This window comes from Camelus ferus, chromosome 10 (assembly GCF_009834535.1).
Source record: "Camelus ferus isolate YT-003-E chromosome 10, BCGSAC_Cfer_1.0, whole genome shotgun sequence".
NCBI classification, from domain to species: domain Eukaryota; kingdom Metazoa; phylum Chordata; class Mammalia; order Artiodactyla; family Camelidae; genus Camelus; species Camelus ferus.
Genome location: NC_045705.1, coordinates 4652650 through 4668931, shown reverse-complemented (window position 1 = coordinate 4668931; position 16282 = coordinate 4652650). Strand labels below are relative to the sequence as shown.

Below are 16282 nucleotides of genomic sequence, written 5' to 3'. Positions count from 1 at the left end.
GAAAAAGTTTACAGTGACACTTTTGTAAACGGAAAAGTTATTGAATGTTAAAAATATTAATAATATTCCAACCCCAACTGACAAATTTGCTCAAAGCGAGGTTCACCCAGGGTTGAAACCGCAAAAGGGCAATTGCAGAGTGAGCTGCGTCAGCCTGCACGTGATAATAGCGTAGCACTGTGCTGAGACATGCCTAGGGGACCCAGAATAATTGAGTGATTTGGGGGATGCTCTTTAAATATGTCCCTTTAGAAAATCCTCATCTGTGAAGGAGCAGTTTCACGTGCGCAGTTAGTATTCGTGCATTTTGTCTACTTGCACGAGAAACCAGTGGAAACTGAAAATGGCAAGGGTCAATTATTCACCGCTCTCGTCCCACAACATAAAGCTCTGATCCTGCCGCACAGATTTATCTCACAGACATCCAGCACCTTATACGTACTTACACAATCCCCTATCTAAATCGTTTCCTCACTTCTGGCGTTCTGTTTCCTTACACCTCTGGAAAATAGCATGGAATTTTCCCTCTGGAAAATAAAATACACTTCTAAACTGAACATTTAAGTCTTCAAGAGTATGCCACCCCTTTGACATAAAAAAAAAAAAAAACTCAAGAAAATTCAAGACCCTTCCTAGGCTGTTGTTCCTAGAATAACATATCACACAAATTTCTCAGTATCTTACAAAGCAACTCTAAACCTGATGTGAATTTGAACATGAACTAATTACATATGCACGTGCCTATCAAATATTAAAAATGACTCAAGGTTAAGTGCATTTTAATCACACCACATATAAAAGTGTTGATGTAAGACCACCAAAAGATACATTGCAAACCAAGCGGTCGGTCTTTTACCCCTTAGCTAACCATCCACCTTCAGCCTACCGAGAGCTGGAGTAGGAGGTAAGACAAAGTTTTGTGAGGACCTTCCCTGCCCTTGGGAGGGATGGGGTACTCCTTTCCCTGGAGCCCAGTGAAGAATGGCTGCTGGAACTAGACATGTCTCCTGTGAGGGTGGTACACACGGTGTATTGGTGTCCTATTCATGCCTGAGGCATCTCAGGGGTGAGATGCCAGTTGGATCGACCTCTAGCAGTGCAATCTCAGGAAACATGTTGGAAGTAAGTGAACTCCCATTTACCACGTGTCAAAGTTGTAGATTTCCTACGGACCATGTGAGAGAAGGAAAGAGCACAATTAGAGTTTCCTTATGATTGCAACCTGCAAATTCTGCTATTGTAGCATGCTAGTTAACAAATCTACATATTTACATACCCCTTCAGTCCCTAGGTCTTTTCTGAGACTCCCTTCCCTTTTAAATCATCACAAATAATTAAGGCTTCATTTGCCCTCTAACCCCTGGCCGACTGGCTCTCTGAGGCTGAATTTAGAGTTGGATCCGATTAGATTGAGGAGTAATAACTCCACCCCTTCTCTTGAGAGAGAATTCGCTGGTTCCTGCTATACACACCTGCCCGCCTAGAAGAAAGTGCATTCCCCAAGTGCCCGAAATCATGGGTTTTTTCTGTTTTTCTACAACTCGAAATGAAACCAATCCTTGCTCATCTCTTTACGCTGCAATGGCCAGCTGCCTGCTGCTCTAGAATCTGCCTGGCGATACACTAGGGCACTGAGTTTGCTCCGCTTAGTACATCTGTTTCGAAAAGTTTCTTACAAGAAATTTTTTTTCTGTTTGACAGTTTTCAAGCCTGTTGCTTCGGAGACGAAGGCAGACCATGCGCTCCTCCCCACGGAAACTCTGTTCCCGCGGCCATGTAAGCTCTCCAGAGTTTAAGGAACTTTTTCAAGGAAATGAAATGCTTCTGTTTTTCCAGCCTTTTTCTTCCTGTAGCAAGAACTGATCCCCGCACAGTGTTGATTTCCCAGGGATGTTCCTTTGTCATTTCCTCAGTGTTAGGTGAGCTTGGGCTTTGGTCTATTTGTTTGTTTTTCATTGCTACTTGCTTACATTTAGGTAATCCCGTTTCTTTTCTACCAAATATGGGATTAACCCTCTGCCAGATGGAAGTGTCATCTTCTTTCTCTTTCCCATTGTTTTATGTGTTAGTTAAGCCTTATTTGTTGCAAGTTATAAATGCTTCTTTATATATTAAGAGAAAAGAGACTATATTAGTAGGTTGCAGAGGAATCCCTAAAACTGAAAAAGAATTGAACTACAAGACTGAGGAAAGGAAGAACACAGCTGCTCGGGGACTCTCAGCCGCATTGTGGGGTGTGCCCGCCCCCACTGGGTGGCAGTAACTCTGCACAGAGAATTTCATCACAAAGGTATCTGCAATAGAAGAGGGGAGAGGGGAAGGGTCAAAATGCACAACAGTAACCTCTACTGGTTAAGCAAATTATTTCAAATACACACAATGAACTACTGTGTGGCCATTTCGAATGACATTTATGAAAACTCTGTAAAAAAAAAAAAAAACACATGGGCAATGCTTATGGCAAAATATAAAGTGAAATGCAATGTGCAAAATATAAAAGCATATACATAAGGTGCAAAACTGTGTATAGTAAAGCTATTATTTGTGCTAAAAATGGAGAAGGTATATACAGAATGTTTATGTGACTCCACTTAAAAATATCTCTTGAAGGGTACACAAAAAATTAATAAAAGTAGTTATCCATCGGGGTTAGGAGTGGAACTGAGCAGATATAGTATATGAATGGGCAAAAGACTTTATTATATATCTTTTCATATGTTTGAACCAAAATATTAAATAAATATGTATATATATGTATATATGTACACACACACACACATATATATGGAAGGCAAAATATCAAGATGGTAAGAGTCAAAGGTTTATTTTCTTTTTTGTATATGTGTCATCCAAATTGCCTCTAAAGAAAAAAAATGTTCCTTTTGCAATTAAAGGAGAAGAAAGAAGCCAAACATTTTTGTCCATCTTTTTAAAACTAATTCCTTGTCAGAGAAGCTAGAGTCAATAAAACTCTAAGAGAGAAGGAAATTATCACTTGTGGAGTTTCAGAGAAGTGTCAGTAACTATGCCGAGGATTTCACAAGTTTTTCCCTTGGGCAACCAAGCCAGAGCATCAGGACGGAGTCTGAACAGAATATTCCCTCCACAAGCCTCTTGCATAGAGTGCTAAAGAAGGTGCTTCTCAAACTTGAGTGTCTACCCCAGTCATTTGGGAACCTGGTTAAAAGGCAGATTCTAATTCAAAAGAGCTGGGTGGAGCCTGTGAGTCTGCATTTCAAACAAGCTCCCAGGTGTTAGCGAGGCTGCTGATCAGCAGACCACACTTTTGAGTCGCAAATTTCTGCTATAAATCCCCCAGTTGTTCCTGGCGCATTTGAGAGTCCCAACCTCCAGGGTAAGACTCTCGACCTCAGGGTGGCCCACAGGCCAACTAGCCTGGTAGAAATGATCAGCAATATTGTATTATTTATTTTACTTAGTTAAATTTTAAAATTTAGAGGAAAAAATAAAATAAATAAGAGATATCCAACAAAAAGATGTGTTTCTTATGGCTCTTGAAGCATCTTCCCATCACTTACTAAAAGTTGACTGCTTTGGAAAAGCAAGGACCATTGCTGTTCTCCGATGTCCCAGCCCGGTCCAGGCCTTTAACAGCACCTAGGAGAAAGAAGATAACCCTCACTCTTTGGGGATGAGGGGTCCTCCCCAACCAGAGATGGTGCTGGTGAGACACTTGGTGTCTAGCCTTAGCTCGGTCATTTAGGAGCAGTATTCCTTTGTGCAAGTCATTTCAGCCTCTGGCATTCAGATCCCTCACTTGTTAAGTGTGGCTGATGAGCTGCTGATGAGAATATGCGGGCTATGCCATCTGAGGCTGGTTCCACTGGCGGGGCAAGCTGCAGGTGTCCGCCACGATTGGACTGTGTCCACCAAGATTGGACTTTGTCCTTGGAACCTTGGGGAGTTACTGAAGGCTTAAAAATAGGAGAATAACACAGTGCTATGCAGGGGAACTAACACAAGAGGATGAGAAGCAGCTCCACGGTTTGCCTAACAATTGGCCAAATGACGTTTAACTATGTGCAGCTGCCAGACTGAAGGCAAATTTCAGTTACAGTCACCAGCAGAAAAGAATTGTTCCAAAAAGCAAGGCCAGACCTCTGTTCACTCTTCAAACAAATAGTTGAGTTTAGCAAACAAAACTTTGATTAGAGGCCATTACGGAGTATCAGTTACTGCAAGTGTTTAAATTTTTATAAGTCTGCTTGAATGTTCTTACATAAACATTCCACATCTGTGAATAAAACTCAGGCCTTCCCTACGCTAAGGCCTGTGATCAAAGCATGAAATGTGATTTTAATTAACATTTCCCTCTTGAAATTAACAATGACTACTATTATTTATTAAATAATCCCTTCAATGCATTGTCTCAGTTTACTCTCAGAGAAACCGCAATGAGATAGATAGTACTATACCCATTGCATAAATAGAAACGCAGACTCCGGAGGCTAATTAACTGGGCAGAGGTTACGTACATGGCTGAGTTAGAGTTTGCACTCTGCTCTAGCCGGCTTCTTGGCTCTTCATCTCTAGCTGGTTTGAAGCAGAAACAAAGGACAGACGTGAATTTGCACATTGTTCATCACTCAGAAAGCACTCAGTACTCATCCTTTGACCGCCACACATGCACATTAAATGGATAAACTCCATCTGTGAGCAGCCAGGGGTGTTATCACATACTTGGGGAGAAGTGTCACAGTGTGAGTGACACACCGTGTAATTTTAGAGCATTTGTCAAAGAATGAATAGTCTCAAACGCAGCCTTATATTTTTTATATTATCAGTTTCATACTGCTCTGTGGCTGCATGTAATTAAGATTTCAATATGCATCCAAACAAATATGTTGCTTTCATATACGTAGCAGATATTGGATATCTGTGAATTCGCTTCCTGTGGGTGCTTGACTTGAGGATCGTGAGCTGATGGATAGATCTTTTCTGATTGTTTTTCAGAAACAAAGTCATAGACAGATAAATACATCTACGACTATATTTCATAGGTACCACAGTGACATCTTGTGGGAAAAGCATGCTGAGTTGCATCTGTACGTTCCTGACAATTTCAAAACTACTTCCCTTTTCAAAGTGGAAATTGTCATCAACTCATTTTTGAGATATTGACCACTGATATATAGTTTGGCCCTATACAAATTTAAGATAATAGGGTTTCATGTCTATTTTCACGATGTTGAAAAATAATAAGCTATTTCTGAGGGTTCACGAATAGTCTAAGTTGATACGACTTGAGAGGAGGGATCCTGATCGTACCTACTGCATGAGTTTTAAATCAGTAGACATTTCAAATGGTTATCTTGTTTCTGTTTTTAGAATGTAAATGAAACAATTTCCTCCGGGAATGATTTGGAATCATTTAATTTAAACGCAGATAGAGAGTATTAAATTTTCTCCATGATAGAATTCTTATTCCCCCAGGTTATCTTTTAAAATATTCCAATAATCAAGACTTATTAGCAGAAGATTGCTTACTAAGTACAAAACAAACAAATCATTATTCATTGAGTGCTCACTATGTGCAAGGCATTGTGAACGTTTTCTTTTCCCTCTAAAACCTGCTGCTTTGATCAGCTGGCTAGAACATGTTAGTTAGTGAGGCTGAAGGTTGATTTTATTCACGTGGGGATGAGTTTTCTTATCTTGCTTCTTGGGAAATCCAGTCATGCCCTGGCGTCTGAGAGGGATTGATTCCAGGGCACAGACACACCCCCTTCCTCCATGGTTACCAAAACCCACGGAAGGCTCAAGTCCTTTATATAAAACAGTGCGGTTGGCGCCCCCTAGCCACACATTCAATCAACCACAGATTGAAATCCGTGAATGCTGGACCCGCGGATATGGAGAGCCGACATGATGTGTGACATGATGGAAAGACAAAGGCATTTTAAATCAAACAAAAACTGAGTGTTTTTCTTTTCTATTTATCTTCTTCTATTTTCTTTTCTATTTCTTAAACCAGATCCTGGATAGACACACATTTATTTCATTATTCTCTACCCTACTTATGCATTATGTGTGTGTTCTTCTACTAATAATTTTTAACACAGTTAGATATTTTTAAAAGATGCTACCCTAACCTGGGAAGACAAAGAAAATACTCTATCTTTTTAAATTATATTTGACCTATATAATAAGTCACAGCAGATGTGGTTACTGATTTTAAAAGGGCCACGACCAAATAAATTCCTTTTATTTTCACGTATTTTATTATTTACTATTTATCACCACCAGAGGGCATCTGAGAACTAAGCAGTGTTGTAACACAAGCCTCTATGAAAATAAGACTGCACCTTCCATAAGAAAAGCTAATTGTGTTTTGTGCCATAGATATTCAACAATTGCTCGATGACAGCTTTATAATGAAGTTAGTAAATATGCGTACACTTCCTATTAAGACGTTAAATTAGAACGCTTCTTTTTCTTTTCCATACAATGCAACAGTTAATTCTGTAATTAGAATTAAATTTGCAAATGCCAAGTACAATAATGGCAATTACACACCAAATTGTATTCTCAACTGCACCTGCCTACATTTTAAAAGTTGGTATACGATTACAAACAAGATAATTGACTATCTGGAAAAGGAATGCAGAATTAGCTAGGCGAGAAAGACCCGGCTCCGTTATTATTACAACTCCCGAGCATGTGATCTCTTCTTGGATATTTCAGCCAACAAGATTTTAAGTACCTACCGTGTATCACGCATTATCAGTGTTCTGGATTCACTGTCAAGGAGCTCTGGTCTAGTAGAAGAGACAGACAAGCAGACAGACGAGGAGAGGGAATAACCAGTGTGCTGCTGGGGGCATGCACGGCACAAACTGGGAATCAGAACACGGAGGGGGAGCTCCAGCCCTTCCAGGCAGTCTGCTTTTCCTGGTTGGTGTCTACCTCCCACCACAGAGATCTAGGCTAAAGGATAAGGGTTGATGTGCAAATATGGTTTCAAATCCTGTTTCACACCCTTAGTAACTAAGACTCAAGACAATTCTTTTAGCCTCTCCAAGCTCTGATTTTCCCTCAACAAAGCAGTAATAATAACGACACAGCCTACCACAGGGGGTGGCTGGGAGGACCAGAGACAATGCCTGTGATGTACTTGATGCAACAGTTGGCACTCGGCTTTTGTGAGCTATCATTATTACTATTATTACGTTCATGCTATGACCAATAGGCTTAACGAACTTCATAGTTCCAAGCGGGGGGGTGACCAGGATGACACAGGGAACATTTGCTTTCTTCGTGTCGTGATAGGTGACATCTGGTGGAGGACAAGATGAGGGTCCTCTGGGGTTAGAGGGGGATTGATGGTACCCACAGGAACTTGGCTCCAATCTCTTGGCCACTCTAACCAGTGCATTTTTGTGCTCTGCCCCTCACTGCGGAGTTTCTTTTTTCTCTCTTTCTTTCTTCTTTCCTTTCTTTCTTTCCTTTTTTTTTTCTTTCTTTCTTTCCTTTTTTCTTTCTTTCCATTTTTTCTTTCTTTCTTCCCTTTCTTTCTTTTCTTTCTTTCCTCCTTTCTTTTTTTCTTTCTTTCCTTCTGCTATTATCACTGTTACAGAGTATCAGGGTAGAGTAGAATAATCATTTTTCTCTGTTGAATATGGCATTCAAAGTTGAAATACGTTCATTTTGTCTGCATACTGGTTTGGGTATTTAATACCTGACTCTCTAGCATAATAGCATACCCAGTATCGATTTCCTAAAAAAAAAAAAAATCTACTTATTTAGAGGGTTGAACTGGACGAGATTCACAAATCATATTGTGTTTTTATTTTCTTAATCTTCTTTTTTATTACATTTGCTCAAAATTGGAAAGGCAACCACAAAACTGAAACCAGATGGGAAAAGCTAAGCCAAAGGAAAACCAAATCCTGATTACTAACAACTATTTAGATCATATTTTATCAATCCGTGATTCAACAGTAACAAGCACATATTTTGATAAGAGTAGAATATCTCAGACCAGAATTCTCTCTCTAACATCATAGATATTTGTGTCATGACGGAGGATGAAATAATCCAGAAAACAGAGGTGGAGCGTTTATATCTCTCTTCCTCCCACTGTAAAATTGTCTGCTTTAGTAGATCAGTATCTCGTGTACCCACCCCTACCAACAGAGTCACAAAACAAATTCCTCCCCTAGAATCTCCAAGAGGGAAAGAACCTACAGGAAGTTCTCACCTTTTTTCCTTAACTGACATATCAGGGCTGTATTTGGGAAGCAGCAAAAAAAAAAAAAAATCTGGGGTGATTTTTGACCCTCAACTGGTGTGTGGATGAGGGGCTGATCTTGTTTTAAATGGAAGCCAAGTGAAAAGTGATGAAAGACATCAAAATTATGACTCTGTTCCCATGGTAAATATCATCTCAGCACCCCCTTTTTTTTTTCAGATTAAAGACAAAGGATTCTTGACACTCCTCTCTAGATCAAATAGATTTGTTTTCAGTTGACATATTCCAAGTTGATCAAACAGCTTCCTTTGGTCAAATAAACTACCCACAGTGAGATCCTGGGTTGAGCACAAATGAGAAGGAAAGCTGGGTCAGGAAGAAAGAAGGAGAGAGTGTTATTTGATGATTTATTCTGTTGTTTATTTTTCCCCTGTAAATACACTTGCCGCTAAAGCTATGTCTCTGTCTCAATGGATAAACTAGCTGTTCACAGGCAGTTTTATTTTAGTCCTCCACATCAGGAATTTGTTTCTGGCAAGAGCTGAGCACACCAGCTCCAGCGAAGACAGGCTGCGGAGAAAGGCCAGCAGTCATTCAACTGAAATCCCCCCGCTGGAAATGCCCCTTGGGATCCAGGAAGGACTGTGGGATGAGTGACCTGTGTCACTGCCGAGGAGGGAACAGGAATGACACAGGCAGCAACTGTGTCCTGGGCCCACTGCTTTGGGAGACTGCCCTTGCTCTGGGGTACCCTGAGGTGGCCAAGCTTCAGAGAGATGTTGATGTCGACGGTCATGGTCATCATGCTGGCACCGCTGTGGTTTACTCTGTGTCTCAAAACTCCTTCAAATATTTCCTTTTTTAATTGAAGTCTAGTCAGTTTATTTATTGTGCCAATTTCTGGTATGAAGTGTATCCATTTGCATACATATATTCATTTTCATATTCTTTTTCATTGTAAGTTACTACAAGATACTGAACATAGTTCTCTGTGTTGTACAGCAGGGCCGTGTTGTTTATCTCTTTTATATATAGTAGTTGATATCTGCAAATCTCAGACTCCCAATTTACCCCTTCACACCCACTTTCCCCCGTGGTAACCATAAGTTTGTTTTCTAAATATTTCTTTTACCCACATCATCCATTAGAAGTTCCTTTGGTTTCTGAGACTATCCAAACTTTTCCTACGATCAACAGAGCCCAGCTTCAGAAATTTAGAATTCCTTCCTTTAACCAAAGAATGCTTCTTTTTCAGTCTTTTTAATTGGCAGGCTGAACTCTAAGAGAAGGCAAGTGCTAAACTTGGTCATCCTATCTTTGCCCTGACAGCCCTCACTGCACCCCAGCACTCACCTAACAACCCAAGGCTCAGGAGACTTCCGCCTTCCTCCCTACACGTCTTTAGTTGGAATGGCACATCTTTCTCTTAGTGTAGCTCATGAAACACGATGAAACACCTTCTCCACGCCAGGCAAGGCACTAGGCACTGCAGGGATGCAGAGATAAAGGCAGCCCCTGGCATTGACTGGTGTTCTGCACTGAATGTCCCTTTTATAGAGTAGGAGGACTTAATTTGGAAGCCTAAGGTTGGGATTCGAGGGGGTGGAGTGGAGGCAGAAGGCATGCCTTTCCTGAAATTGTGTGTGTGTGTGTATGCCTATAAGCATTTTTCTGAGTGGAGGGCCTACATTTTTCATCCTATGTAGGAAAAGGGTACCACGAAACACCAGATATGTTTCTTGCCCTCTGGAGGGTTAGGAGGGGAACCAGAACAGCAATGAGCAGGAGACGGGGCAGGTTCAAGACATAGGATGAAGTGAACGGCAGAGTTATTATTTAAATTCATGGTATCAAACCACTAACAGGTAATTGCTTCTTCCCCCTTCTTCTCCCCATCATGTTCTCAGTGCTGTCAACTGTTTAAAAAAATTAAGAAAAATGTCTGATGAAAATGAAATTTCATTTTTGTATAAAAATATTTTAAAGGCATATAATGAAGAACATGTGTTATACTTATGTCTGGCAGCTTTTTAAAATGTTTCATAACACATTATTTCTGAAAAAAGATGTTCCAAATAGCATTTCCCAACAAACAAGCACCTCCTCTTTATCCAGTCACCTCGCATAATTGTGGCAAAATGAACACTACATAAAGCATCAAACCTGTAAATGATCAAAAATGGTATCATTCCACCACGACAGCAGATTTCGGACAGAAATAATGTAATAATTAAAACTCTAATTCCCTCAGGAAATGAAAGGGTGAATCAAGACCTACCTCTGTTCTGAGGATGTTTTTCTAGTTTCATTTCAAGTGGCAAAGTTGGATGGGAACATGCCTTTTTCTTCTGAGCCAAAACTGTGTTTTAGTTGGACTGGCCTGGAGGCAAGAGGCTGGACTCTGGGAGTTTCTCTGGGTTTGCACGTGGCCGTGTCCCCAGTGTCATGTGGTGCTCCGGCCGGACCTGCTGCCTGTGATCCTGGTTCCTTCTGTCCAGAACACTTCCTGGGAGGCGAAACTGAGACAACACACGGGTGGAACCACTCTCTGCTCCAGTACATTGCTGCATCCTCTTTCTTTGCCTGGTGTCTTTTCTTCCCACCTGAGAAAGGGAACGTCTTTAAGGGCCTTAGAGTGAACGTGGCCTGGGAAGAGGAAGAGCTGGTGGGGAGCTGGGGCTCAGGCTGCTGTGGACCCGGTCACCTCTGTCCTGATGACTGTCCGCCTCTTGTCTTTGATGGGCCCCCGTGTGGATGGGCAAAGGGGGTTCTCCACCTGTCTCCTCCAGGGTCAGGGCTCTCCTGGGAGCTCAAGGCAAGTGCGGGCAAATGCCGGCATCGCCAAGTCAGTGCAGTTTACACATTTCAGCTTCCTTCCATCTCAGCAAAATGCGCACCCTAGACCCATTTCTGACAATGCCGTCATCCTAGACTGTGAGTTAGCTAATCAGGTTCACCAGAAATAAAATCCTGGGCCGAGGCAGCCACAGTAACACACCTTCCAGCCACCAAGGAGCAAGCCAGGGCCACCAGTTCAGATGCCGTCCGACAACGAGGCCCCTTGGGGTGCAGGATGGCTTCCCAGTGAGGAATCCCAAGTGTCCAGCCCACACGATGCGGGGGCCCAGCCTCCATCCAGGCAGCCTCCTCCTTCCCTTTCTCAGAACGGCTTCCTGAGTTTGTAAATGGGAAAGTAAAAAAATTAAAAAAAACATGCCACAAAAACAAAAGTTTGCTCATTACTTGAAGGTAAGAAGGAGCATGTTGGAGGAGACGCGCTTTGAGCTGAGGCTTGAAGGAGGAGTAACCCCCTGAGCAGCGCGGCCTCTCCCTGAATTCTCATCACCTTCAGCATCCCCGATGCCCCTCTTGGGGACCGAACATTCCTTCACTTCATTCTGTCGAGAACCCTGAGGGAGGGCCGCAGCCAGCCTCCTGGGGCCCCTGCACCTGCAGTTCAGCCTTCATTGCCCCTGGACATGAGGACCTGTGGACCTCACTGACCCACCCTACGCCTGCGAAAACTCCTTAACTCCACTTAAAATGCAGACCTCTGGGGTCCTCGCTGTTTCCCTCTCACAGCTGTGTACTTCTGCAGTCTTGGTTTTCGTCTCCATTGTTCTTTATCCCTCTCCCAAGCCTTTCCTGGGTGTCTGCAGTCTTCATTTCACTGGATATAAAATTCTCTAGGCCCCCTCAAACACCGCACAAAATGTCGCCCTCTCCCCCTTCATTCTTTAAATACCCTGAAACCTGCTTGACTCCTTCGCCCCGCTGTTTCTTGGAGATACCAAGTTGCTTCACTTCCTCGCTTTTTTGCCCAAACCCTGTGGTTTGTCTCTTCAAACATCCGTCCAGCACATTCATCATTCCAGCCGCCGAGCTTCTCCACCTGGTCGCTCCGTAAACTCTCAATCTTGGATCAACACAAACCATCCATCTTCTCTCCCTTACACCTGCCGAACACGGCTGGAGAAAATCTCCCAACCGTCCAGGTGAGCACCATTGTGGAAAAAAACTCTCCAGCCACAGTTTCTTCAGACTTCCAACCTCACCACTCTTCTCAAGCTCCCTTCTCTTAGATTAATTCAGCCTCCTAATAACACTAAGAAAAATCAAAACCGTGTGATTTGTATGCCCTCAACTATTCGTAGCCACACTGCAATATGTTGGTATCAGAGCATCGCAGACTTCTCCACCCCCCCAAGCTCCAAGGAAGGGGTGCCCTTGTGTTCAGGGCTAACCCACTTTCCTGTACCCTGACCGTCTCTCCTCCTGCCCCCTTAGGGACTATTCCATTCCTTACCCCCCATCTCCCATAACCACTCTCTTTCAACTGGCTTTATGTCAAATCATGAGTGTATTCTCTTCATGTTCCCTAGAAGCCTCTGGGTCAGTTGAGGATGTGCAGTCACCATTCTCAACACTGATCTTATCAGACGGCTTCTTACTGTGGCCATGCCCTGCCTCTGCTTAGCCAGATACCACAGGGAAGCGCTTGTCCCTCAGAGCTCTGACCAGTCGCACTTCACCATTTAAACTCAGAACAGAACAGAACTTGGCACGAGCATTCAATATCCATTTGACTTGCACCTTTCTCTTTGGCTTCAGCCCTTTTCATTTGCTAACCAGAGTATCACTCAATAAATGCTCAGTGAATGAGTGAGTGCCCTTGCTAGACAAGGTAGGGGATAGGCTTTGCCTGAAGACGGCTCAGAGGAGAGAATCCAGTACCATTCTTTGAGTTAGAAAAGACAGGAATAAAAGGTAGGTTTGGATGGAGCAATGAGATCCGCTCACGACACATGGGATTTGCAGTGACTTTAGGACCCCACCCAAGCAAAGAGTCTAGACTCAGCCTAGTGAAGTGATGCCAAGGACGGCCGACACTTCCCAGGTCACCTTTGCATAATCTCCCTGGATAACAGCCACATCACCTACTGTGAACTTTAATCATGAATTAAGAAAAAAAAAAAACCCTACATTTAAGAGTTATCCAGGACTGGAAAGGGACTATTTCCTGCTGTGTGTTGCTATGGAGAGTGGGTGATTGCTCAGAAGGATGGAAAAAGGAATGTTGCACCAAGGAAAAGATTGAACTCCAAAATTGTATAATCCTGTAATTACGTTATCCAGTAACAATAGGCTATATTTTTGGCTAATCTTAGACCCACTATAAAAAACAAACAGAAGCCTCAATTTAAAATATTTGGGTGGCCAGAAGGGGGAGCTCTCCCAGAATCCAACAGGAAGAAGAAAGGCTCCTCTTTGCTGGCAAGGACTCAGTCAATGAATAGCCATGGACCCTCTGTTTACTAGAACCCTCCCCGACTTTGTTTTCACCTAAATGAAAGCATTCTCCTGCCCTTGCCATGCAGGGGCTTGCACATGACTGGCCATGGTTGCAGACCCCAAATTGCAATTCTTTGCTGATCCCAAATAAATCCATTTTTGGCAGGAGAAATAACTGGCAGTTTTTTAATTGTAGGTCAACACACCTCATGCTCACAGGATTCTAACTAGGAAACAAAAGTAAAGTTTCCAAAATTGTGGCTGAATTTAACGCTGGCATCACATGCACTGACGTTCAGGGCAAAGGAATTGGAATGGAGTGCAGAGAGGGTTTACAATAATTTCACCAAAGGGTTCCAAAGACTTTCTTGAGCATTAATCCATTGTTTCAAGACAATAATTTGATGACTTAAGAATAAGTAAATCAGAAGCATATGGATTAAATTTTCCTTGAAGTACACTTGAGTTCCAAAGTAAGAAAAAAAGGCATTTGGCAAAATCAAATCTGCCTCTGCCAAACCAAAAGTGTTTGAAAAATAATTTGAGAGGTTTTGCCAAACCCCAAATGCCACTGTGTTCTTGCATCCCACCCAGACCTCCAAAAGTGCAAAGCTAATGTCTCTACTCAGCATTCTAAGTGGGCCCGGGCATCCTGGACAGACACCAGACTGCTTCATTTAGAGCCTCTGATGAGATCTCTTAACATTTTTAGAAAGAAATTGTTTAATTGAATGATATTTGCTCCCCATCCCTGCTCCGATCTCTAAAATCTCCATCTCAGATATTTTTTTTTAAATTGACTGGTGACATTATTTTGAATTGTTAGCAAAAGGAATTTTAAGCAGAAAAATTATTAACTAAACTTTACCTGAAGTGCAGCCATGTCTTCCTATTGGAATCGTGTAAATGTGTGTGTGTGTGTTTCTCTTTCTGTGTATTCACAGTGCTAACAACCTGAACAGTTTTTATTTAAATCATCTCTGAACTAAAATTAAATTTTGCAATTGAAGCTGCCAACGGGGAATTCCCAGGAGCCTGAATCAGGTCATGATTGAACCAGCAAACAAAACCTTTGAGAAATCTACAGCATGTATTGGAATGTGTGTGGTACAGACAAGTCTTTTCACCTTGCAATGACTCTTTATTTTTAAACAGTAATCTTAGCTGTGTTGAATTTCCACCACATAAGGGTACTTGTTTCTGGAAGATTGCCAGTGAATGTCTGTCTAACACACTTCGCATTTGCAAAATGGCATTTCCTCACCTAACAATGAGGAATCACTGCGGCACAGCTCAGAGGGCTGTCAGTTCTTAGGGAAAATATTCACGAGCTTTTAATTCTGGGCCTGAGGCAGTTGACAGTCTTTGTTATTTTCTTGCATTTTATTTATTTTTAATTGTAATAAAGGCCTGAAATTGTTATACTTCATATTATCATGTCTCAAACGTTGGTTGAAATTTCGATGAGAAACCCCAGAGACATTTTGATTGTTCAGAAATAGCTCATCTGGTTTTAAAATCATTTTTGGTTGAAATAATTCATTTTCCTCAGAACTTAAGATTGCTTAGAACACATTTTACTCAAGAAAGAAGCATATTTCTATTTTTTTTAACTCAGTTATGAATGACTATTCTTCACCTTGGACTTATATCCCTACAGGAATGGTTTACTATAAAAATAGTTCTTTCTATAAGAATAGTTCCATGTTGTCCAGTTTTGTGTTGTAAGAACTAGCTTTGCTGAAAATGTGACCCCAAAGGCAATTTCTTCTGTTCCCCACATGCTCTTATAGAGCCAACACAAGGGATCAGCAACATGGCCTGCAATGCTGTCTTACAGAGATCATTTGGTTGCAAAGATGAAACTATTCAAATTAGCTCAAATATAAATAGAGCAATTGGAAGGATACAGTGGAATCGCACAGAACCCAAGTGCAGAAAATACAGTGGGTCCTCCTGCAAACTAAGGACTTCAAGTAGATACTTCCCCGCTCTTCAAGGAGGCAAATAATCTCTTTTCTCATTCTCTCAGCTCCATTCTTCCTTCTTGTCTCCAGACTAGCTAGCTCTTTTATATCGGCTTGGCATAACTAAATATAGTCCCAGGTCCTGAAACCACATGACATTTCTAGGGCTTACCATCATCAGAATGCGAGTTTCCCAAGGCCAGACTCCCAAAAACCATGGAGCAGGGCAGAAGAGGAAATGGTTAGAAAGGTCCTGGTGGCCTACAGAGCCCATAAGCTGGGGTGTATGTTATCATTTTCTATTATATTTGGTGCCCCTGTTGTTGTTGGTCCGCATGATATACTACCCAGAGGGTAAATAGAGTCATATTCTTTTATTTCACCAAATTTTATTAAAACAAGCCTAAGATTCCATCTTTAGATTGGCAGATACACTAATTACCTATTGCTGCATAACAAATTCCTCTAAAATTTAGTGCTTTTTAAAAACTATGAGCACGTATTATTTCATAGTTTTTGGGTCAGGAAGTCGAGAGTTGCTTAGCTGTGTGGTTCTGCCTCCAGTCTTCCCATCATGTTGTGGTCAAGGTGGCAGTGGAGCTGCTGTCATCTGAGGGCTTGATTGGAACTGGAGGATCTGCTTCCAGGTGGCTCATTCACACAGATGTTGGCAAGATGCCTCAGTTCTGTTCCTTGCTGATTCTTGGCAGGTAGGCTCAATTCCTTGCCATATGGACCTCTCTGTAAGGCTGCCTGACAGTCCTCATGACTCAAAGAATAAGTGTTCCATGAGAGAGCAAGGAGAAAGCCT

General features: G+C 42.0%; 1 long non-coding RNA gene across 1 annotated transcript; it reads right to left on the bottom strand.

Moving 5' to 3' along the window:
• Positions 1-1646: 1646 nt before the first annotated feature.
• LOC116666593 lies at positions 1647-10607 on the bottom strand. The gene is made up of 3 exons (XR_004323535.1): positions 10491-10607; positions 3540-3618; positions 1647-2294 (listed from the first exon to the last, which is right to left on the bottom strand). It is a non-coding gene; the product is annotated as an uncharacterized LOC116666593 (long non-coding RNA).
• Positions 10608-16282: the final 5675 nt, after the last annotated feature.